Here is a 26,872-nt window from a genome sequence, read left to right as displayed (position 1 = left end):
CTCTCTCTCTCTCTCTCTCTCTCTCTCTCTCTCTCTCTCTCTCTCTCTCTCTCCCCTGTCATCTTCCTTGTTTAAACACACTAATCTCTTTTATTCTCCATTCCTCACCAACTAAGACCATTTAAATCAAGCTTTGCTAATTAAATAAACTATTAGCTCTGAGGTCACGTTGTGGAGATCAGGGATGTGGGGAGAGATGAGGGAAAATTAGCTCACACATTATCTGAGATTTTATTTCCTAGCATGCACACACACACACACACACACACACACACACTGAAGCTCTGCATCCAGGGCACAAGAGATTACTCATGAGAGAAATTTACAGTGAGAGACAGTGAGGGCACTTTCCGCAAGCCATCAATCTGCCTGTGCTTCCTGGAGGCCCCTGGACACTCAGAACACAAGCCAGGCTAGATGGAGGCAAGGTGACATTTAGAGAATGAGTCACTGAAAAGCACGAATGTGTGCAAACCCAGGAATATTGTCTTGGTGGGATGGGGAGGGATAAATCTTATGACACCAAAGACCAAGGCTGCTATTGTGACAAGTGTTTCCCAACTTACAGGGAGCCTTTTGGCCATCTGGAAACAAAGAGACAGAGAGACAGAGATAGAGAGACAGAAACAGAGAGACAGACAGAGAGACAGAGGCAAAGACAGAGACAGAGAGAGACACAGACAGAGAGACAGACAGAGATGGAGGGAGGGAGGGAAGGAGGAAGGAGAGAGAGAGAGAAAGAGAGAGAAAGAGAGAAAGAGAGAGAGAGAGAGAGAGAGAGAGAGAGGAGAGGAGAGGAGAGAGAACAGAATAATAATAGATGGATCTTACTGGAATGGAAAGCTCAGCTGAAAACCAAGCAGACCCACTTTCTTTTAGCCACACTTTGTATGTGGAACCTTGCATGAGTCCCCTTGTCCTGCCCTTTCATACTCTGCTGGGTTTGTTTTGTTTGTTTGCTTTTGTTTTCTTGCACATTGGAGTTCAAAAGCCTTCGGAGTGTTCCCTGAGTTGAAATTGTCAGTATAGGGCTGGGCCAGCACCTGCTGCCAAGCCAGAAGCCCTGAGTTCAATTGTCGACACCTACAAGATGAAAGGAGAGAAGCAAGCTCTGCATGTTGTCCTCTGACCTCCACAAGTGGGCTGTGTCACACACTCCCCAACTCCACACAAAAAGAATGAATGAATGAATAAATAAATAAATAAAATTTAAAACTAGGCCATTTTGAAAGGAAAGGGCTGTATATACTATTGATGCACTGAGGACAATCAGGCCTCAGAATGCTAGCATATGGACTAGAGCGATGGCTCAACAGTTTAGCGCATTTGCTGCTTTCACAGAGGACCCCAGGCTCGATTCTCATCGTCCACACAGGAGCACAACCATCTTTAACTCCAGTGCCAGGGAATCTGCTTACATCTTTTGACCTCTGTTGGTACCAGGCAGGCACAAGCTTCACATATATACATGAAGATATTATGCCCATAAAACAAAATAAATACAGCTTCTGTAATGCTGTGTTCTGTATTTACTCCTGTAGGACACAGGTCCCAAGGGCTTAAAGATGGTTTGAGAAGAGACAAGATAATTAATGAATTTCTCCCACCAGCCTGCAGGACGGAGACCATGACCTTCCTCTGTGCATCCCACAGAAAAGCAAGGTCATTGTCAAGAGTGTTCAGGGAACAGCCCATGATCCCAGAACTCACAAGGCTAAGTCTACAAGCTTGAGACTAGTCTGGTTACAAAGAAGTTATAGGTCAACTTGGTCTTTCTAAGAGCAGCCTGTCTCAAAACAAAAACAAAAGGCAAACAAACAAACAAAAAACAGCAGCAGCATAAAAAATAAGTATCTGTGAGAGAAAAAAATGGCAGAGAAAAATCTTAATCCTTTCTAAGGCGACATATTCATGTTACTCACCATCAGCAATTTAGTTGAAGTCTTCAATTATTTCATTATTTGGTAAGCATCATTAATATACATATGTGTGAAAGATTTACATGTATCCATTTATGTATTAACTTTACAAATGAAATCACCCTGAAAGAATATGTTACAATTTGCCGTTTCTCACTCAACAGTAAAACGTGTACATTTTTAATGTAACTAAATATATATTTACATTAGTTCTAAATTGTTATATTGTATTTTATATTATGGATACCCTGTAATTTAGGTCTGAGATCTGAACAGGAAATCAGAAGCATGAGTAGGACAAACTGTGCCTCCAACTTTTTCTATCAGATAGTCTTTTATTGAAATATTTTCTTGTTGCTTCTTAACTAACTGGGCACTCCATGACACCACTGTTGATGTCACCTATGATGTCATGAAGGTGGTGGCCATCCACATTACAGCCCACAGACTGCGTAGTACCCAGGATCTCCTTGATAGTTCCAGAAAGTTCCCTGGCCAAAGACGGGTGTCTCATCTGCCAGGAAATGTTGACAGTCTCACCAAAAGTGATGTTTCCACTGTGTTTAATGTTCTGCTTCTTCCTGTCCCTTGGTGGCTCCTTGAGGGCTTTGATGGCCAGGGCAGAGGCCAAGGCACCATCTCAGTCTGGGCCTGTCTGTTCTGGATGCTCAGTTTCACTGTAATCTTGAGACCTTTCTAGCAACCAGTAGCCTGGGCAATGTCATCACCGACTTTTTTTGGAGACAGACCAAGAGGACCGATCTTAGCGGCCAAGGCAGATGTGGTGCTGTCCTAGCCTCCAGTGCACCTCAAGTAGACAACTTTGATCTCATTGGGGTAGAACCAGGTCGGCATGGTAGAGGCAGCTGGTGTCGGATGAACCCAGATTTGAGACGACTGAAGAAAGTTGCACCATAGACTCCTCTGAGCCAAAAGCTGAAAAGTACCTCCAAACTTTTCTTAATGTTCTTCTCAATGGACAGCTTGACATACATTCTCATACACAGCCAAATATGTATGGTTTGTTCTGATGTCATACGAGATAAGTCTGCAAGGACCTGAGAAGCTGTGAAAATGACAGAATCACCAAGAAGGCGAAATGCTAGTAATGGATCACCATATTCACTTGAGCAAGAATTCTCCGCACACCTTTATAGAAGCTCTCTCCTATATGGAAATCATTTTGCACATGATACATTATCACAAATGTTTGTTGACTTAAAAACAATAATGGAGAGAAACTGGAGAACTCTGAACTTAAGTCATCCTTTTAATGTTTGCAGAGTTGGAATTAAAGCAAGTTTTTTCAATGAAGACAAAGAAGAAGATCAGGAGGTCCCAGAAATGACTAGAACAAATTCCAAAAGGAGCTATAAAACACAAAGAAAGTTATCTTTCTTTACTCGATACATTAAAAGAAAACAAGATGAACTAGACATGGTGGTGAATATCTGTGATCCTAGCATTTGGCAGGTGGAAACAGAAGGATCAGAAGTTCACAGCCAGATATGGAATGAATAGCAAGTTCAAGTACAGCCTGGGCTACATTAGGCCTTGTCTCCAAAACAAGGGAAAAAACGGAGAGATTATGAGAGCCGGCTTTGTATCAGCAAGCCACCTTGAGCGACCACACTGCCCGAGAAGTCTGAGTATCTGAGTATCACCAATTTCCAGGTTTCCAATGTTAAAAGGGTACAGCTTCCCCTAAGGAAAAAAGAACTCTACCTGGAGGTCATCTACATGGCTTCTGGAGTTAGTAAATGGAATTCAAAAAGCAGGAAATTGAAGACTGAAATTTGTATTTCAGAAAGCAAAGATACACGTAGCTCTGGAGAGCAAACAGTAGCCAGCACTGATGAAACCTGGCTGTAAAGAGTTTCGCTCTCCTATGCCATGCGGCAATAAGGATGAAGCTTTTGGCCCAAAAGTGCATCACTAACCTATATTTCCTTCCTGCAACAACTATGGGTGTTCTTAGCATATAAAATCTCACAGTTCTATCACTTTTCAAGCCACCTACAGCAGGACTCTAAATATGTCTGATAACCTTGCATTTTATAATCGTCTCTGTATCATTGTGCTGAATAGTTTTCTGTCAACCTGACACAAGCTGGAGTCATCTGAGAGGAAGGAACTTCCACTGGGCAAATACCTTCATAGGATCTAGTTGCATGCAGGTCGGTAAGGCATTTTCTTAATTAGAGATTAAAAGGGAGGGTTCAGCCCATAGTGGGTGGGTACCAGGCTGGGCTGATGGTCCTGGGTTCTATAATAAAACAAGCTGAGTAAGCCATGTGGCGCAAACCAGTAAGCACCCTTCTGTGGCCTTTGCATCAGCTCCTCCCTTGGGGTCACTGCCCTGCTTGAGTTCCTGCCCAGGCTGCCTTCTAGTGATGTGGAAGTGTATATAGAATAAACACTTTCCTCCCTAAGTTGTTTTGGTCACGGTGCTTCGTACAGCAACAGAATTCCGAAGAAAAGCATTTAAGCGCACAGGGATATTACTCAACGCTTGCACATTATGGATGGACTTCTGATCTTTTCGCCTTGAATGCCGATGTCAATATTTTGTCACTGACTCCAATGGCAATGGCTTAAAGTATTTGCCTAAGCTGGAGAGCCAACACCCTCCCTGCTGTTTGATGAAGGCAACTGTTCCTGTGTCAAATTCATCTGTTGGAACTATACACTCTGTTTATTCCTAACGTAGCTGGTGGGCCTTTGCCCTAGAAACTGTCTGAGCAACTGAGATGAGCATCCGCAGGAAGCAGAAGGATTGGGAAGAGTAGGGAAACCTCTGCCAAGCACCCCTAGTCCTGAGATAGCCACGATCCTCTCAGTACGGAACACGTGGGGATCCAGTGCCACTCACACATACAGGAGCGCAACAGACAGAAATGGCGCTCCAGTTCCGTCATCAGGGCTCCACTTCTGGCAAATAAAGCCAGATTCAGAGGCCTGTGTGGAGAGGTCTACCTCATAATGTAATTATGTGCCAGCTAGAACTTAGATTAGGAAAACCTATCAGTCTCTTCCCATGTAGCCCAGCCAGTTTCTGGCTTGATGACCGTGGAAAGTCACTGCAGTGCCCAGCGGTAAAACAATTCACTATTCCTTTAAATAATCTAAGGTGAATGATACGCACAGCAAAATGATTACCGCCAGGAGACCAGTCATTTCCTGGCTTTCAGCTGCGGGCTGAAGAGGTAGTAAATGAGGCAGGTTGGAGCCTGGGCTCAGCCTCTGCTCTTCAGACAAGATCAATAACAGGTTCTATCCTCCCGTAAGAAGTCTGTATTAAGTGTCAGCATTGACACATTTGGAACTAATGATGGTTATGACTTTGGATTGGGTATTTCGCTATTTTTCCTTTCCTAACTAATGTAGCTTACCATTCGTATATCACTAGAACATAAGCAGTGGGACTTATAAAATGCAAATTATTTCATTACAAACCTTTATAATATCATATTTGAATATGAGTCTATTAGAAGTGAGGTTTATTCTTGCTGGTGTGTGTGTGTCATTAAAAAGCACATATCTGACTCACACAGGACCTGAGCTGTGCACTTTAACTCTTTGTAATTTTAAAATACAAAGTGCTAGAGATACATTGTCCAGCAGAGCAACCACTAATCACTTTAACTGTTTAATTAAAATGAAATTAATGGATTATCTCACTATGTCCCACCTATACAAATAATAAAATAATTCATAGTTCCAAGAAGAACTTTAATAAACTAGAAGTTAACCTTACCTTAGTTGGCACTTATGACCAATGGCCACTTTATTGGGCAGCACAGATTGGAGAACATTTCCTTCATTGCAGAATGTTGTAGAACATGATAGTTAAAAGGGTGTGCACTGGGCCTTGGATCTTCTCAAATAATCCAGGACATTTTTTTTCTAGAGCCCATGTTTTACTCAGTATTTAAAACTTGCAGCATGACTAGTACCTATTTTGAGCCTGACACTTATAATCAGACTCATAAGCCCACACAAGTCATACCTCAATGGCTCATAAAATTAAACCACAGTCACTTGCCTATGAATAATGGCATTGCCCTACACACCTCGCCTGCCGCAGTATCGGTCCAGCTTTGTTTTCAAGGTATCCTTGACGACCACCTATTCTCTTGTTCTTGCTCCTTTGGACTTAACATTTGACTTTGACCTCTATGGTTCCCATCTGGCTTTTCAGCAGATTGGTCTCCAAAAGGTCACAGTGACTACTAGGTTTTTCCAGTGTTAACTGGGTGAACAGTAGTGGCCCCTCCCACAGTCCTGAACTGGGAGGTCCTCCTTGAGGAGGAGGATAAAAACAATAATTCGAGGGCAGCAAAGGCTCTCCCGGTTGTGTCAAGGTCGTCAGCCTTTGGCTGGATCCTGAATCTCGATGCTGGCAGGAACTTGACCAGCAACTTCCATGAATGAGGCTGTGAAATAGAAACAGTAGGAGGCTCGGGGAGATGAAGGCCACACACCACATCCCAGAAATGTCTTTAAAGTAAACATCAACTCGATCACTATCAGAAGCACAGACACTGGGAAAGAAGAAGTAACATTGCCTCTTCTTTTGCACCAGAAAAAAAAAAGTGTCCTGAATAAAACCAAGAGAAGAGATGATTATCTGAAGTTAATTAAAACAAAACAAAACAAAAAGCAGTGAAGAATGGGATAGCTAGAAACTTATAGAATTAACATATAAAAATGATTAACCTTCTCATACATAAACAGTAAGCTACTAAGATGTATAAGGAGGGAGCAGACCATTTCTGTACCGTTCATTTCAATATGTCTACATTTCATTTTTTAAAAATAGAAAAAGAAATTAGAAAAACCAAAGGCTCTAAGACGTGCCAACCCCCACACCTACCCACCCACCCTCCCACATCCCTGGCCAGGCAAAATCAAGTCACCACACATAGGAAAGCTTCTGGTACTTTACTAAAATAATGCAACATCACAGCCCCAGTAGCTTGCCCCCAACATAATGTATGGATTTAATGAGGTCTTGATTGAAATTCAGGGAATTTACTTTTTTCTGGAGCTAAACAACTTGATTCTAAGGTTGAGATGAAGTTTCCCATTCAAGAGCATCTGGGAAACACTAAAACGGACAGTGAGAGGGAGCACGTTCTGCCAGACAGACACACAGACAACAGCTCGGGCTCAGTGCATTCAGAACTGTATTCTGGGGTCTGGTAAGATGAACGAGTCCAAACACACAAAGACTACTGGATCAGTTCAACAACAGAAATTTAAAACTGGAACATTTTGCACAGAAAAAAAATCAGAAAAAAGAAGAAACATAAAATACAAACTTACTGAAGTCATTAATAAATACTTAAAAATAAGAAGAAAAAGAAAAAAATCCTGATACAAAAAATACAGGAGGCAGCACTCCCCACTCCTCTTCTTACAGCTTCTGTGGCATTTTTAATTCTTACCAACAGCATGTAGTGTCTCTGGTTTCTCAAGAACTAAAAATAGAACTGCCACATGGTACAGCATCTCATTTCTGAGCATTGATCTGAAGGAAATACCATTAGCATCTCCAAGAGGTCCCAGAACCTTGTGCTTCAAAGTTCACTGAGATGGTTAAGAGGCTGAGATCTCATGTGAGGTGTCCTCACACCACAAGACAATGTAAAACTCAACAAAAGCAATGGGGAACAAGGAAACTTTGGGTGACATTAGATGCTTTGTGCTAATTGTGGTGATGTGCTCCACAGGTGTTGTGTACACGCAAATTCAGCACATGGAACACATTAAACATAAGCATTTATTTGTATATTAAGGGTATCTCTGTAAGTCTGTTTGATTAGTGAAGGGAATTTTGAAATTTTTTACCCTAAAATAGTAACTGTTCTCAGACATGGGTATATATGGCCTTAGCGTAATTTTGAATGTTACAGAGTATATGCATACATTGAAAAATTGGGAAAAATTACCTCATTAATATGTACAATTTTATGGGTTTTTTATTTTTTTTATTCGATATAATTTTTTATTTACATTTCAAATGATTTCCCCTTTTCTAGCCCCCCACTCCCCGAAAGTCCCGTAAGCCCCCTTCTCTTCCCCTGTCCTCCCACCCACCCCTTCCCACTTCCCCGTTCTGGTTTTGCCGAATACTGTTTCACTGAGTCTTTCCAGAACAAGGGGCCATTCCTCCTTTCTTCTTGTACCTCATTTGATGTGTGGATTATGTGTTGGGTATTCCAGTTTTCTAGGTTAATATCCACTTATTAGTGAGTGCATACCATGATTCATCTTTTGAGTCTGAGTTACCTCACTTAGTATGATGTTCTCTAGCTCCATCCATTTGCCTAAGAATTTCATGAATTCATTGTTTCTAATGGCTGAATAGTACTCCATTGTGTAGATATACCGCATTTTTTGCATCCACTCTTCTGTTGAGGGATACCTGGGTTCTTTCCAGCATCTGGCAATTATAAATAAGGCTGCTATGAACATAGTAGAGCATGTATCCTTATTACATGGTGGGGAATCCTCTGGGTATATGCCCAGGAGTGGTATAGCAGGATCTTCTGGAAGTGAGGTGCCCAGTTTTTGGAGGAACCGCCAGACTGATTTCCAGAGTGGTTGTACCAATTTGCAACCCCACCAGCAGTGGAGGAGTGTTCCTCTTTCTCCGCACCCTCTCCAACACCTGCTGTCTCCTGAAATTTTAATCTTAGTCATTCTGACTGGTGTAAGATGAAATCTCAGGGTTGTTTTGATTTGCATTTCCCTAATGACTAATGAAGTTGAGCATTTTTTAAGATGCTTCTCCGCCATCCGGAGTTCTTCAGGTCAATTTTATGTTTTTAATGTACTTGTTTAAATAAATTTAATTTTATAAAAGGGAAAAATAAAGTAAGTTGCCATTGTAGAGAAAGAATGGAAGGAAGGAAGGAAGGAAGGAAGGAAGGAAGGAAGGAAGGAAGAAAGAAAGAAAGAAAGAAAGAAAGAAAGAAAGAAAGAAAGAAAGAAAGAAAGAAAGAAAGAAAGAAAGAAAGAAAGAAAGAAAGAAAGAAAGAAAGAAAACACCTGAACACAAAGCTTGGAAAAAGCCATGCCAACAGTTTGCAATAGTTTGGATCTTAACTTTCTTGCAGAGTCCTGCTTGATGAAGGCTCAGTACCATTTGGTCTCCTCCTATTTGGGAAGGGGTGGATTCTCTGAGACACAGTCAAAGGTCTTTAGGTTGTAGTGTATGTGCTTGGGAAGGGTATTGTGCGAGTCAGACCCCTCCCTCCGCACTCTCTTGGTTTCCTAGCTGTGAAGTGAGCTGCTTTTCTCCATCACATACTCATGACATGTGATGCTGCTCCAGCATCAGCTCAAAAGCAATGGAGCTGATTAATACGTCATTTGAACCTTAGGAAGGGAGCCAAATGAATCTTGCTCCTGTGGTGGTTTGAATATGCTTGGCCCAGGGAGTGACACTGTTAGGAGGTGTGGCCCTGTTGGAATAGATGTGACCTTATTGAAGGAAACAAGTCACAGTGAGCATGGGTTTTAAGACCCTCATCCTAGTTGCCTGGAAGCCAGTCTTGTCCTGACAGCCTTCAAATGAAGATGTAGAACTCTCAGCTCCTCCTATACCATACTTGCCTGTGTGCTGCCATGCTCCTGCCTTGATGATAATAGACTGTACCACTGAGCCCATAAGCCAACCCTTTTAAATGCTGTCCTTATAAGAGCTGTATTGGTCTGTTCACAGCAGTAAAACCCTAACTAAAACACCCTTTTTTTAAAGGTTATTGCCTCATATGTTTTGTTACAGTGACAGACAGCTAATAGTAAACCACCGATGTTCCATTCAATCAACTACAATTCAGCCATGCCATAGGGATACTTGGGAACTGTGAGAAAGGTGGGGAACAGTTTTATGAATGAGCATGTGGGGGCTGGGAGTGCACATTGTAATGCTAAAGGAGAAAAATGCAAAATCGTATATGATGGATAAAATAAGACTTTCATGTGACTGTTTTAAACACTGATAAGACAAATGGAAATGATTGTCTAAAAAGATGAATGGGAAAGGCATAGAAATAGGAATTCTAAGAATACATCTTTTCATATGGCCTTTGAACCACATATGGGATTTCCATTAAAAAACAGAAACTAAATCAAAGAAGATGAAAAGAGTCACACCAAGAGGATCTCAGGAAGCAGAATTCATTCCAGGCACCATTCTGAAAACTCTGGTGTGTACTGTTCCCACAGTCTTCAAGACCCCACTAGCTTTCTGTTTCATTAAAACATGCTCTGGGCTTTAAAATTATGGTAAGCTGATTATATCTCAATTCCTAACAACTAACAACCAATTACATTATCACTAGCTATTTGATCCTATTAACTCCACAATGTACATGGAGATATTAGTCATGAGAAACATGATTTGTGAGATATTATTCATTTTATTTTATCCATTTTCCTGCCAAAGTGATTTTAGTCACTAGCCAAATTTAAACAACGTATTATTCAATCTCTAAGATTTCAGGAAACAAGGCCAACTTTACCCCCGTTTACATCATCTGACTCAAGCATCAAGCCCCTGGGCCTGACGCAGCAAAGGTTGGTGTCAGCAATTACAGGCTGACTCACCAAAGAGCACGCACTATTAACTTATCAGTCGCCTCTCAACTGGGAGCTTCAACCTCCAGAGGATCATCTGCAATGACTTTGCCCAAGGTGGGATCCCAGCCAACCCTCCATGCATTGCTGCTCTGAGTCCCTAAACAGAAGCAATCACAACCTCACAGAGAGCATTTAACCAGCAGCAAGGCTCTAAGTCAAAGCTCCCCCTAAGTTGAGTGGATCTCTGCACTCATGTATCTAACCCTGAAACCATCTCATGCCAAAAAATGGAGATTCTCTGCTGTTGCAATGCCTCATCTATACAAACAAAATCCAGAAGAAAAATAATCTAAATAGCAATTTTTGTTTGAAAGTTGTATTTTGCCATATGGCTTCCTGAGTAACCATAGCAAAGTCATTTATTCCTTGTTTTAATGTTTACATTTATAAAATACCTAAGTGAAAGACATTTGTTAATATGTTTTTTTTTTAATCCTGGGGATCAATTGAAGGACCTTGTGGGTACTAGAGAAGCATTCTGCCATACTTTAGTAAAAACGTAAATGTACTCAAGGTGCACATGTACATTCCAGCTTCATTGTTCAGTCTGCTGAGAAATGTAAGCTCTTCGGGCTGGGAGCATGACTCGGATAGTAAATGCTTATTGTACAAGCCGGAAGCCTGGAGGTTCTTCTCTGTCATCCATGTGAAAAATCCAGAAATGGTGTAATTCCAGCAGGGACTTGTTTGCCAGTCAGAAGAGCTCAAATAGCAAGATGCACATTCAGTGGGAGACCCTGTCTCAAAAGATAAGGTGGAGAGTGAGGGAGAGACCTGACATCAACCCCTGGAATTTCCATGGACACCCCACATGCATGTGCACACACACACACACACACACACACACACACACACACACTGAGACATATAGGTACACATATGCAAAGGAGAAAAATAAGCTCTTATTTTACAACTGATAAACATCTCTCTAAGAAACTCATTTTCACCCAGTATTAATAAGTGGGAAAGGGAACAATTACATAAAAGAAATCACTAAATTGTGATGCTTAAAAGCTCCCAGTTCTTTCTGTCTAGGGATCTCTTTGGGGGTGACATGGTGTGTTTACAAAAATTTTCACATTGACAAATCTTCTTATTCTCACCCTCTTCCACAAGATGGATTCCTGGAGAAACATAGGACAACCGGAAAATGTCTTCTGCTGTCCTCACCTATCTCTCCTGCAGAATGGCTGGCTCTGTCATGGCGGTACAATTGAGAGAGGAGACCTACTAGGAATGGTCACTCTAGTACTACCTACTCTCAGTCCACAGTGACACATTTATGCTCTACTTATTTGACTTAATAAGGTTTGTCTTGGTCCCTGGGTGCTGCTTCAGGATGTTGGTTTGCTTAACTATGACTACCACTCTTTCATGTCCCTAGAAACTCTGCTCTTGGAGAACTGAGAGCATCCCGTCTTTCAGCCACCGGTAATGATGGATAAGATCCTGGGTCCTTATGTACTTGACTTGTGTTGAGTCCCATCAAGGCCAAGCATTCTACCTGAACTCTGCTTCTTTGTTATGTGATCACTGTCTTGAAATTTGGAACCATTTGCTCTCACCGCCCCCCTTCAGTGTGTCAATGGGAGAAGAAGAGCAAAGCCATCATTTCTATCTTGTACCATCCTGGGGAGTACCATTTTCACTCTGCCTGCCCTAGAACTTTGATTCATAAATAAATGCCAAAACGTCCATTGTCTTATTTTCTTTACCTGAGAGATGAGCGGCTTTATTTGGTCCTCCTTGCAGTCACCAATTTACTGACATTTCTGGAGCTAAAAGAATTACTGGGAACAAGAAGACCATGTATATCATTGAGGGAAGTTCCACACTAGAGTGTACTTGGTATTTGTAGAAAGTTTTCAGCATTATTCTTGGCACAGTGCATGGTCTTAATTCATGCCTGATAGTACCAGTAGTAGCACCCACACCTATTCAAAGAAAAGAACTGCAAGCTCTTCTGATTTAGCCAGATGAGCAGAAACCTCAATATTTATAAAACAATTGACTTCCTCTTATTGACGCTGTCTATAAGCAGAAGGTCTATGTTTGCCTTATGTTTATTGGAAATGGTTATTTACTCAAGTGTATACATAAGCTTTATCTCTATTTTCATATTGCTAGAAGCTCTGCTATCCTCTTTTCAAGATGTCAGTAACAGAGAAAATTATACACGAAAATCTCCCTGTCAAAATTATTTGCAATACAAATTAATTTGTTCATTTACTTACATAGCACTTATTATGTGGTTGGAGATACATGAATAAAACATAGTACTTCTCCCTCCCAGGCATAAAACAGAGAGCTTATTCTTTTACATACAAAAGAACTCTTACAAATCAGTAAGTCAAAGTCAACAAAAAATTTAATCACAGATATGAAAAAGATGGTTATTACACACATATGCACGCAAACACACAAAACTGATACACAATTTAAAACATTCAGCACTGAATGCCCCCCGCCTCACCCTGGCCTCCATACGCTCATGTCTGAATATTTGGTCCCTAGTAGGTAGAACTCTTTTTAAGAGCAATTAGGAGGTGTGGCCTTGTTGGAGGAGGTATGTCACTGGGATGGGCTTTGACGTTTCAAAAGATGCATGCCATTCCAGTTTCTTCGCCACCCCGCACCCTTGCCTCATGATTATGTGAGCTTTCAGGTATTCCTTCACTCCAACCCTCATCATGAACTCCAACCCTCTAAAATACCAAACTCCAAGTTAAGCACTTTCTTTTATAAGTTGCCTTGGTTGTGAAGTGTGATCACAATAATCCAAAGGTAACTAAGGCAGGAACCATGCACAGCCTGTGCCTACAACCAGCATGGAAGGTACCCTTCCTTGTCTGTTCATTTATCACCTATTTTCAAGGTGCCTACTCTGCACATTACCACTGGGCACAGAGCCCAGCAATGAACAAGGTCTGTCAGGATGTCACCACGTAGAACTCATGAATGCATTAGTGTCGCAGCTGTCTGTTTTCCTATTCACCTTCTTTGTGTTGATCACTCATGAAGATTAGATTTATGGGGCATTTCAGGTGAACCATGAAACATCTACCTAGATGCTCAATATAATAATGGTTCTCCCGCTGCAGAGATCAGATTTTAAAATAATCTGCAAAGAAAAGAAACTCATATCTGCTGGGTTTGAATTTGCTGTTTCCTTACCTGGAGTACCCACAATGCATGCGTTTCTTCAAGTCTTGCTTACCAGATCGCCTCCCCTGCAAAGAAGAAAGTGTATGAATGTTGATGGATAGTCTTTGTGAAAAGGGGGGGGGGAGTAAAATCTTCAATAGCACACTAGCATTTGGGGTGCTTGTTTGGAACCTGGCTTTCTCCAGAAATCTACCTAAAGGACACCCTGCTCCTCACAGCTGTGCAGAGCTGTTGCTCTCATTCTCTGTTTCTTTCATTGTTCCCAGAATAGCCCTCAAGTTTTGGTGTATATGACAGGAAGGACCAGATGGTTCAGCTGAGCCTTGGAGAAAGCCACCACCTGTCTTCTTCTCGGGGTCCTGTGAGCATTTGCTTTACCCTGTGCTCTCAGGGATGAGCACTATCTAGGTCTCTCTCTCTCTCTCTCTCTCTCTCTCTCTCTCTCTCTCTCTCTCTCTCTCTCTCTCTCTCTCTCTTTACATTAATTTTTGAGTTTCTCCTTAAGCCTAGCCTGGCTTCACTTCAGAGGTGTACGGGGAGAGCTGAGCATCTCTGGGAGAACGGAGCCCAGCTTGTGACATTTACCATTGACCCTGGTGTCAGTCCTCCCTCTGGGATGGATTTTAAACAGCAGATTCTCCGAGTAATTTGAACCGCTGGGCTCCCTGGGTGTTACTGCAAGTCCACTTTCCTATTTTTCTCTCCTTGTTTCTAGACCTCTGCTAAGGTGACCCCTGAACCACATGTTCTGCTTCCTTTGTTCAGAAAAAAGCATCTGCAGCTGCTGTTTTGGATTGCTCGCAGCTGACCCGGTTTTCCTTACGCTGCTCCAGCAGCACCTAGCATCCATCGTCTCCCCCCACCTTCCCTTGGTTTTCTTCAGACACCTGTGACCTTGGCCCCATTTCTTTTTTCTTTGACGGCCCATCTTTCAAGCTGCAAGGAGATTGTATTGTTCATTTTAGCACACTAGCTGTAGCTATGTTATTAATTTCTCTGTTGTGCTGGACCCCTAAGTAGGTATGCTTGTGTCTGGTGCCCTGTCCTATTCTGTCTGAAAGTCACAGCACATAAAGCCATCCAGCAGCCAGTGGCCGATCCTACCCGTTTCTTTTGTCCCTTTGTGAAATTATTCTTTGTAGTCGTACATCTTTGTTACCTCAGGGTAGACATGGGCAGCACATTCTGAATCTCTTGAGAAAAAGAGATAGTTCTACCATCTTGATGAAGCTGTGTCTACGCTGTATCAGTTCTAGACCTCTGCCAGCACTTGTGATCTAAAGCAGAAGTTTACTGGCTCTGTAACCTCATAAGAAGCTGTTGGGGTGCTACTGTGTATTCAAATGCTAAATTCTGCCCCCTAAGATCTGGTTGCCCCAAGATGAGCAAATTCTCACATTCACCAGCTTTTGTGGTGCAAACATACCTCCCCAAGTTAACTGGTCAATAAAAGGTTAAAGCCTACGTGATTGGGTAGTTAGGGAAAGGAAGATAGGCTTAGACAGGCTTCCTGGGAGGGAGAAAGGAACTCTGAGAAAAAGAAGCAGGAAGTTTTTTATTAGGAGTCATGAGAAGAGATGATACTATGGGGCTGGAAGGTATAGTTAGCCACATGGCTGGATGGGACAAGGTGGTTGGTCTAACTTAGAAGAGCTAGTTGAGAGTCTGCCCAGCTAAGGCCTAAGTTTTAAAATATTAAAGGGTCTCTATGTGGTTATTTGGGGAACTAACCAGTTAAGAGATAACTGCCACCATATTAATTTCCAGAATTAATTAATATGAAGCTTTAGATATAGAACGATGAAGAGTTGGGAATTTATTCTGATACTCAGGGATATAAATAAATGAATAAATAAAACATGCAGGACAAAAGGCTGAATTTCTCATTTTAGAAGATTCTCATTGTGTAATAGAGCTCTTGTTTTAATGAAAAGAGAGGTTTGTGAGGTCAGATGAACAGGGAAGTATTTTTGCCAAAGAATATGAATTGTGTTCTTCTCATAAACATTTTCCATGTTTGCAGGATGTCTTCTCTAGTGCCACTTAACGCTCCACACCTCCGGAGCCCGTGACTAGCCTCTGTTTGCCCATGTGACAGATGGTTACACATGCTAGGAAGATGAGCTAAGATCAAGAGAAGTGCAGCGCTCTCCGCACAGCTGATGTGTGCGTTCCCTCGTTACTCTCTGCCACTTTCATGCATTTGTTTTTTGTAAATAACTTTGTATTTCAATTTAATTTCCATCAAATGAAGAGAAACCTTGCAGGAATAACATGAAGAAAGTCTGAATATGCTTCTCCCCCCCACCCCCAAGGTCATTAACCATTTATGGTTTTGTTCATTTGCCTTGGGTTGGTTTATGTGCTCGATTGAAGGTATCATTTCTTTTCCTTTTCTATGATATTTTGTGGCTGCTGGTGTGGTTGAGTACAGGGTGTGTACCCCAAAGGTCTGTATGACAAGGCTTGGTTTCCAGGGAGGCAGTAATAAGAAGTGCTGTCAACTTCTTTTTCTAATTTCCCAATCTTTCCTTGTGTCTTTATATCTGTTTACAATGAAACTGAATATTTGAACATTTTCAAACAATTCTTTATATAATTTCCCTCTGGTCCAGTGGTTCTTTTTTCTTGTTTATTTGTTTTTCATGCTATCAATTTTTAAAAGGTAGAGCCCTGTAAACTGTCCTTGGGTTTGAGGGGTACCCTGGATATTGTCTCACTCCCTTGCTATTTTCTCCTCACTCTTCATATGTCCCATTTTTCTCTCTCCTCCTTCTTTCTTTCCCCTACTTTGCTTCCTGGGCAACAATGTAGGCAGTTTACTCCGCCATAAGAACCTGACATTATGAACTACATTTGCCCAAGACTGGAACCAGTAGTATCTCCAGACATGAATTGAGACTTGAATCTCGAGAACCATGAGCCCAAATAAACTTATTTACTTTATATTTGTATATAGTACTCAAAGTTCTAGCTAGAGCAATTAGACAACAAAAGCAGGTCAAGAGATATACATTGGAAAGGAAGAAGACAAGGTATCACTATTTGTGGGTGATATGATAGTACATGTAAGTGACCCCCAAAATTCTACCAGAGAACTCCTGCAGATGATAAACACGTTCAGCAAAGTAGCTAGATACAAAATTAACTCAAACAAATCAATAGCCTTCTTCTATACAAAGGATAAATCGGCAGAGAAAGAAATTAGGGAAACAACACCTTTCACAATAGTCATAAGTAATAAAATATATCTTAGTGTGACTCTAACCAAGCAAGTGAAAATCTGTATAAGAACTTCAAGTCCCTGAAGAAAGAAATTGAAGAAGACTTCAGAAAACAGAACGAGCTCCCATGCTCATGGATAGGTAGGATTAACATAGTAAAAATTGTCATCTTACCAAAAGCAATCTACAGATTCCATACAATCTCCATCAAAATCCAACTCAGTTTTACTCTTAAGTAACCAGCAGACCTTAATGATATGTCATCTGGTGCTCAGAAGTCTTTACCCAGGATTAATGGGAATTCTTGAGAAAATTTCCATATTAATGGAGTAGATAAACTTAAGAACTATGTACAAAAGAGAGGTGGGGATGGGGAGAGAAAGAAAGAAAAGAAGGAAGGGAGGGAGGGAGGGAGGGAGGGAGGAAGGGAGGAAGGGAGGGGGAAGATGGAAAAAGGGAAGGAGGGAGAGAAGAAAAAGAAGGAAGGAACAGGAATTTTTTCCAATAAATTCACTGTTTCTAAGCCTTATAATTTGAGGTCTCAAGGACTTGTGTTGTAAACACAGGTGACTTTTCTTAAATAATTATAAAATTTAGAAGCCAAAACACATAATAAAATTATGAAAACAATGTTTCTCTTAAAAGCTTTACAATGTACATTTAGCACAGTGTGTTAGAAAATGTGGACATAGTCTGTATACGCTATAGGACACACACACACCAAAAAAAAAAAAAAAAAAATACCCAAATGAGTACAAACATTTTAAGGAATTGGATTAATCTTCCATAGGCAGAATTTTTTTCAAATTCTTCATAGGAAACAATACCTAAATTATATAAATCTCTAGGCTTTATCTCTCAATGATTTAAAATGTTACAGAAACTTTCTTACTCAGAAGTAAAAGTAACTACAACCCTAATACAAAAGCCCTGGAGAAATAGGAAAGTTAAAGAAGAAACCCATGTAGAATTAATCACATTACATTCATTAATAAATTCTAGTATATGTTTAATATATTAAAGTATAATTGTTAGTGTGTCTTTTAAAATATTATTTAGGCTTTGATAAAGTTTAACTCCTCTTTCTGTTTTTTTTCTTTTTCTTATTAGACAAGATTATTCCTATTTTGTAGGTATTGCCCAACAGTAAATGAGCACATGTGTTACCTAAGATATTGAAACTGTGGCTGTAGAAATGTGGGTAAAGTGCTTAGTGCACAAACATGAGTACTCTAGTTCGGATCCCAGACTCACATAAAAGCCAGGCAGTGGCATGGACATCTGTACTGCCAGCACTGCAAAGACCAGAGGTATGTGGATCTCAGGAACTTGCTGGCCAGTGAACCAGCCTGGCCACAATATAGAACTTTGAGTTCCATGAAGAGACTGTGAATCAAAAAGAATGGGGGGAGGAGGATAGAGGGAGACTCCCCATGCCAACCTCTGGCCTCCTCACATAGATGGGTCTGTGCATCCTTTCATATGCAAAAACAAACTCAGAAAAACCTGAAACATGTTCATCAACTTAGAAGGTAAACAAAGATGACTACAGTAAAGGTATACATTCATTTTGGAAACAACAAAACCAGATCATTGTTTTAGACAAACAGAAGACCCAAGAGATTCTAAAAAGAAAATGATGACTATATGAAGCTACATGTTAGAACTACCATCAGATATACCCACGCTCACAGTAGGAGCTGACTGTGAGCCCAGCATGGTGGTCCTTAAGTATTTATACTCAGGAGGCAGAGATGGGCACATCTCTGTGAGTTCAAGGCGAGCCTGGTCTACAGGGTTAGTCCCAGGCCATCAGGGCTATGTAGCAAAACCCATTGTGGGTGTGGAGAGAGGGAGATGAATGTGGTCATATGAACAGATATGCAACATCCTGCTCTTGCCTACACAAGCCCATGATGTGCATGCACACCCTCACCCATGCATATACGTGTGCATATACCACACATACATAATTATTAATAAATTAATATAATATTAATATATTGTATATAAAATATCAATATAGTATATATATATAGACAGAATTATTTTAATATTTTTAAACTTTTGAAAAAATTTTAAGTGCTCAACTCACATAAGAGCCTAATCAAATGCAAGTAATTTCCCCTGTAGTTTGTCATTTAGCCTCCATTTCAATCTGTATGACATCAGCATTTTGCAGTGAGGACAGTTAAATGTCGTTAGTTTACATAATCTATTTCCCTGAGGATGGCACACCACCTAAGGAAAGAGCAGGACTCCAACTCTGACTCCCTTGCTCCAGCTTTTCCAGTCTACCATGTCACCTCCTACTCAGCCCTCTGCAGAGCCTTAAACAGTAGTGAGTCCTAGGAGCTTTTCAGTTAATTTACCCCATTAGTCATTTGTTCGGTGTTATACAACAGCCATCGGAGAGCCTCCTCTCGGGGGGAAGCTGTCACACCAGACTGCCCATGTGGGTGGCTTGATTTAAAGTTGGCCCTGAGTTGCCAAAGGACTCCATTAATTGAAATGGCATGACAAGAAAACTTCAATGAGGCGTGGCCAGAAGGCTTTCAGAAAATCAGTGTTAATGGCAGGTAGGTTAGGGATTGCATGGTTGCAAGTAGCAATGGTTTCCACCGGATTTCTGTAAATCAGTTGGAGCTTGGTCATAAAGAAAATAACTCCAGGACCATAGGCACATTGGTATTTCTCTGTGAAAACCTATCCTGGCAGAAAGGAAAGGACAGCAGAACAAAGGAGAACTCCAGAGACAACACAAACCCTGAGAAAGAGCTCAAGGCACAATGAGAAAGTCAGGACATAATGGAATTCTTGAACATCTTTTGTCTTATTGTCTGTTCCCCTTGCTTCTATATCAGTGGTTGATTTTGTTTGGTCATGCTGGCTATTGAATCTGAGGTCTCACGCATGCTGGATAAGGAATAGAACAGTAAGCTACAGCCTCAACTTCCTTTTGATTTTTTATTTTTGAACCAAGGTACCTTAGATCCCCGGGCAGACCCTGAGTTTATGATCTGCCTCCTTAGCCCCACAAGTAGCTGAGATCACAGGCCTGAACTGCCAGGCCTAGTTTCTGTGTTGGTTTTATTACTTTAAAGGGTATATTTTAAGGAGATGTGTAACAAAACTAATCCTGGGGGAGATGGTGAAAACATGTCTACTCACCCCAAAAAAGGAAACCATGAGAGACCAAAGTATAGATACCACCAAAGTCCAGGATGTTGAAGCAATGGTTTTTATTTTACAGGAGTACCAATAAGGGGTTATTTACAGGAGCAGAAAATACAGACATCTGCATCACCAAAGCCCATCCCAGCATGAGTGACAGTTTACAGAGCTAGGGACCAGGAACACATTTTACAGTCTGCAGACCACTCCATAGGTTGGAAAGTGTCCTTTCCAGGTGCCTCATTATTTAAAATCTCTTCCAGGCAGCTCAGCTGGTTTCTGCCTTGCCTCAGCAGCTGGTCTTTTCTTGTCCAAGAGTCTCCTTTGTAGCTCAGCTCCCCTCTTCTGGGAAGGAAGCTTTTATCACTTACTCTGGCACAGGGCCTGACGAATCTTGTTAGTTTCAGGAACTTCCTAGAGTTATTTTGGATTGTTTACCTTCTTGTTTAAGGACCTTCCTGCAGGATAGAATGTTTCAATCCCTTAGGAAACTGTTACACAACATAAGCCAATTTGTTACTGCAGAAAGTCTTGTTATGCAAGTAGGAAGACCTCAGTTTGCATCTCCCGGATCACAAACAAAAACATAAATAAACAAACAAGCAAACAAACAAACAAACCAGGGGATCCTCTACTGCTTCTCAGCTAAACTGACACTGCCGAATCTCCTAATTACCTATATTTCTACTCACAGACAAAGACTACTCTCCGTCTTTATCAGAGACAGATGAGACCTGTACTACCTCTTTAAAGTTCATGTAGCACTGTAGAAGAGGAAGTAGAATGTTACTGCAGGAAAATAGGGAGGTGGATTGTGAAATGCTATATTCTAAGTATGTCACAGGCATGCAATCATGAACTCACAATAGCTGTGCCTAATGACACTGGGACCACATAAGTCTTGTCTGTCCCACAGTCAGCTCTGAGCCGAAAAAGAATTCCTGAGGATCTACCGCTTACCACTGAAGTATTGGTAATTGGTGAGTTCTAGGAGTTTGGAGGCATCCAGTTGTGTCTCTACAGGTGAGCCTACCAGGCTCTAGGGAATAGTTCAAAACCCATGATCACATAGATGACCCTAGTTAAACTCTGTGAGACAAAAAACAAAACAAAAGTCATGAATACGGTAAAGAGAATTATAAGGAAGAAGTGGGTCTAGAAGGGGTAAGGAGGAAATGACAGGATTGAGAGGTGAGAAACCAGAGCATGTTACATACATGTTACATACATACATGCATACATACATGAAATTATCAAAGAATGGGATTAAATTTTCTTCAGTCCTAGTGAGGCAATGAACTGATAGACTGGAGACAGGAGGATCTGTGGAATTCCCTAGCAAGCTGAAATGACGAGTCCTAGATTCAATAATGGAAATATTTTCTCAAAAATAAAGTGGAGAGTGATACAGAAAGCCACTGACATCAATCTATGTCTCTGGCCTCCACATGGACATATCCACCTGCACACATATGTGCAAATATATGTATGCATACATCACAAACCACAACACACATAGACTTGCATAGATTAATATCATTCAAAATTACATTCAGAATTTAATTTTGTGCTGAATTCCACAGGAGATCTCAGGCTTGTATGAGCTTGATAGGAAAATGAATGATCAAATTCCCAATATACCAGTCTAAGTGAAGATAAATAAAAATAATTTATGTGACAAAAAACATTGTGTGTATTCTTTTCAGATAAGAATTCAACATGATATTCTATCTCTATGCATGAAAACAATATCCCCAAAGTTCTTATGACTTGCAGGCAGCAGCAACTGTTGGATGTCTTCCAAAATGATCAGCATCTATGTGAGTTACTATAACAACCAATTAGCCTAACACAACCAATAAGCAAGATCTATTAGAAATGCATGAAACCCTACACTGAGCACATAGAGAATAAAATGCACTATGCATAACTCAAGTTCCAATAAAGTCAGACGCACATTCTCCCAGACAATAAAGTTCAAATGTATCTCCAAAATCAATGTAAAATAAAGGTGTGCATCTGTATGTGCATGTGGCATTAGTACATGTGTGAATGTACACCATCACATGTATACATGTGCACAGGTGTACTCAGACACACATGCATGTGAAGATCCAAGGATTATGCTAGATGTGTTTCTTAATCATGTCCCCCTTTATAAATTTGGGTCTCTCACATGAACCTGGAGTTCACCAACTCAACTAGTCTAAGCTTCCGTCCAGCTTGTGTCCTACATTGGAAGCACAGGCAAGCCACCAGGCCCAACAGATGCTTATGTGAGTGCTGGGTATCTAAATACCAGTTCTTCTGGTTCTGCAGTGAGTGTTTTACGCCCTGAGACATCTTGTCTTCTAAAATGCTTATAATGTATAGATATTATAAAACAAATTTCTGTATGATTTGTTGTTTGTGAAGAAATCAGAACATAAGATACTGGACCCTAAATTAATATAGTTCCAAGGCTTTACTTAGACTGCATCCATACCTCCTTAGTCTACAGAAAAGTCCTGACAGTCAATCAGTTCTTACTGTAACTCCAACGTGACCTTGTTGGGAATCTTTTCACTCCAATACGGCAAGGCAGGAAGAACTTAACACATGTGCCAGTCTCGAAGGTTTAAATGCTAATTCTTCTTTCTCTTGTGCATAGCTGACACCACATTTGGGATTCAATTTATTTCATGCAGAATGAGAATACAATAACTGTGCCCAAAGTCAGGTAGGATCATTGACTGTGATGTAGGCAGTATTTATGTATGTGTGTTAGGATAGCACCTTTAAAAAGCAAGCATTGGGAGTGCCTGATGTTCCTTTTGTTGCTAATACACTGTCAGAGAACTGAGGCAGATGGAATTTAAGGCACAGGGAATCTTTTTCAAATGCTATAAAACTCTGTTTCCAGGCAGCTCCAAGTCTGGAGTTTAGATCTCAATTCAGCTGCACTTAAAAATGTTCACCTTTCTCTTCATCCCATACTTCTATAACTTTGGTTAATTATTAATTACTATTAATAATGATATATGATTAATTATATTGTTACTATTATTTTTCTGTCATGAGATTTCTAGCTGTATGCCCTCCTCAAGTCACAGTGTCAAAGGGACAAAGTTGGAGAATTCTGGGCCATCCCACTGGGATTTGTCCACTAGACAATAAAGATTTATATCCTATTCAAACAAAGTTCAAAATCCAGTTTGATAAAACTACCTTTGGCACATATCTGCCATGGGTTTGCTGGGTACACTCTTTTCGTTAACAGTAATCTGTTTCCTGACTCAATGAGAGTAGGTGGGGATTATGCCCTTCCTTTACAGCAAAGATGTTGTAAAGGAAAGCTTGCATCTTCTAGAAAGGTAGGGTTGATGTCTCTACTCTCTTACTATGGGCCAGAAAAAAGCTAGATCTCTGGACTAAACGACGTTGGAGTCTTCTCTCTCCTCCCTGCATGGGCACACTGGATAAACATCATCTGTGTTTATCCTTGGTTCTCTGTTACCCATGTGTGGGGAGAGCAGTGACTCATCTGTAATTTCTGAGACCCAGAGAATCCAACACAATGGAAGAGGCTCAAAACTTCCTCTCTGCAGTCAGTCTAAAGGCAGCTCATCACTGCTCTTCTGACTCTAATGTGGAGGAAAGGACGTGAGGGAGCATCTCTCTTTTTTCTTCATTTCTCTCTCTCTCTCTCTCTCTCTCTCTCTCTCTCTCTCTCTCTCTCTCTCTCTCTCTTTAATATAGACAGAGGCCATGACTTTGGAAGTTGAGGGTAATTTGCTGCCAAAGATAAAAGGATGTTTGTTCAGTTATCCCACCAGCACAAATTACTACGAAGAACTATGAAGCAAAATGATGAATCTAGATTACCAATACCTCTAATCTATCCACTCTGACCCTCATTTTAAATATTAACACGTTTAGAAGCTAATTTTTCTCCAATATATAAACATTTAGCTTAAAAGGTTGAAAAAATGAATAAGCAAGGCTTTTCCTAGAATGGCCTCCTTTTGAACTCCAGATGTCAATAAAGTTAATCTCAGTGATTCAGGTAATTTGGAACTATTTGCTAACTCATGTGAAAACAAAATATTGTGATTATTTGTGGCTGCTGCTTAGGAAACAGGTGCACACACACATACACTCAAATGTGTGTGTGTGTGTATGTGTGTGTGTGTGTGTGTAGCTCACTTATGCCTCAAGTCCTTCTAAAACATAATAGATTAAAAAGAAGCTATGAAGTTGAATCAAAGCTAGAAGAATGTCTTCTAATCAAACAAAGATTTCAGAGTAATTGCAAAGAAAGCAATTTGGTGGTTTGTTTTGATTGTTGTTTGTTTTTTGTTTGTTTTTCTGTTTTTGTTGTTGTTGTTGAACAACACAGAATAATCTGAGAATGGAAAAGCACACATGTCCCTTCCTGACTGGAAGGCCTCTCTCCACTTTGCAACCACAGCTGGGGCATTCCAGGTGCCCACGGTGGCTTTGATTAATCACCTTCTCTACATCCTTTTTTATTAGGTAGTCACACAGTGAGAAATGGGGACTAATTTTATCAGAAAAAAAAATCCTCTGTAGAACCAAAGGTTTAAAAATAGTGCTGAAATGTGAGTTAAGAGGAAAGGGAAAACAGATGGTGGTAACCAGGCTCTGGGTGTCTGCTTTCTCCATGTGGGTTCTTCCAACGCTGTGTCCTTCGCCTTGACCCCTGGAATAATAACTCAGCCCAGATCAATTCTTCTTCAACGCTCTAATCTGAGCACCCCTCTGTGAAAAGGAAATGAGAGGTTATAACAGAGTGAAGACGTGAATATTTTGTGACTTCATGTGGTCTAAAGGAGATTAGATTAGGTTTGAGGTAATCAACTATTCTACCCAGGGAAGGTCAAAACTTATATGTTCTATTTTTAGTTTTTACATCAGCTAGAAATGTTGGAGGCCATTTAGTCCCGGACTTGTTTGAAGAATAACAGGAAGAACTAATGCAGAGGTGAATTAGGTTACCTCTTTACATACAAGTGTCCTTGTTCAGTCCCCATGACCTATGCCTCAACTTTCATCCAGAAAGCTCTCCTGGTGTTAGAACCACCACTGCCCAGGTTACCTCTGACAATTGATCTTTAATCATGTTGTTGATGTCTTCTATGATCATAGTTAACCCAAAGGAAAACTGAGCAGGGTCAGATAAACTTCAAGCCTTACTTTGGAACTGACTAACCAGATGGATGCTCTTAGATCTGATTGGCTGGCTTCAGTTAGCTGAGCAACCAATCAGTTGCAGTGAAGCTTTCTAAAATGATTTCCATGTTTTTGCATGGGTTGTAGGGAAATATACAGGGCCTTAGTTACACTGTTTAGTTGTTTACCCCACCTCTTTGTAGTAATGTAGGCAGGTAGCACGGACAGGCCTCTGCTCTCTCATCTAGAGGGGCAGGATGAGTGCTTGCTTATTTTCTATTGCATTTCTAAAGCCAGAGGAAACCCTGAAGCCCCAAACGACATTCTGTTCATCTCTCTTTGTGAGGCTCTGTAAACACTTCAGTGTGTTAGCTGTGCAAATATTTTTGGCCTGCCCCTGGTTTCTCTGAGATGCTCGGGAAATATTAATCGAATCAAATCAAGATTATTGAACTCTCCTGACATGTTAGAAATCTCCAGAATCATGACTCTAGAGTTCAAATGATGGCAAAAGGAAGACAGTCAAGCATACAGAAAATTTTCCTTTAAGGAATCCACATCTGTTTTTTCAAGTTTGCTAGAGGAATAGAGCTATGAACGCTTCACCTAAACCTCAAAGAAGACATGGGCATTAATATCAAACAGATTTCCTTGCTTACTCAAAAGCATGAGTCTTCTGGGATCTCTCAGGTCCGTTTTGCCTTTACTGCTCCATTACCTGATACCTCAGGCTTAAAATGAAAAAAAAAATTTTAAATTCTTGTGATTTAAGAGACTGTGGCAGGCAGGCAACTGAGGCATGTACTACAAAAGCTAAAGGAAAAAAGCTATAAAGAAATACAGATTGTAGTGTGGTTAGAATGTACACACACACACACACACATACACACACAATGTCAATCCCTTGAAAAGCTCAGAGGAAATAACTGTATACCTTGTCAAATGGAGAATAAACTAATCTAAATCAATGTTTTATAGAATTGATGTCAACTTCAATTTTCAACTCCTTAAAGTTCTATTACATAAAGAATCATGAATGATAAACCCTAATTGTGTGATCTTTTTATCAGACATTTTTGTTATTGCTTTTTTTTTTCCTATCTTAACTCCACCATTACAATGTACCTGAGAAAGAATCTGGACAGTTTGCTCCATGCCATGGATAAAGAAGGATGACTGGATGGACCCAAGCCCTTTGAGTCATTTTCCCTGTGTTCTCCCTCTGCTTAGCAGTGTGGTGGAGAGTGACTCCTCTGTGGAGAGTGTTCTCCTCTGGTGGAGAGCGACATGCATCACATTTTGCCAACATCATTTTAATTCAGTCTCATGACAAGCTAAAATCACTTTCTGTCAGGACTCTATCTCTACAGTGACAAAATTATTTCTTTTGCTCAGAGATGGAAGAATAAATACTACCTCAGATATCCCACACTGTACCACAACTGCACAGGGCCCAAGTGTGAGTCTTGACTCAGAGATTTCACCGTGCAGCCCTATGTCCTTGGCAGATGTCACCATTTTAGCAGATAGCTCAGTCTGAGGTGGAACTTCCATGGCCTCTGAATT

The 26,872-nt window shown here is 40.7% G+C and overlaps 1 pseudogene; it reads right to left on the bottom strand.

The window, feature by feature from the left end:
- Positions 1 to 2,280: 2,280 nt before the first annotated feature.
- On the bottom strand, positions 2,281 to 2,852 carry LOC127692977 (60S ribosomal protein L12-like; annotated as a pseudogene).
- Positions 2,853 to 26,872: the final 24,020 nt, after the last annotated feature.

Source organism: Apodemus sylvaticus, chromosome 9, assembly GCF_947179515.1.
Source record: "Apodemus sylvaticus chromosome 9, mApoSyl1.1, whole genome shotgun sequence".
In the NCBI taxonomy this organism is placed as follows: domain Eukaryota; kingdom Metazoa; phylum Chordata; class Mammalia; order Rodentia; family Muridae; genus Apodemus; species Apodemus sylvaticus.
This window is presented reverse-complemented; position numbering and strand designations above follow the sequence as displayed.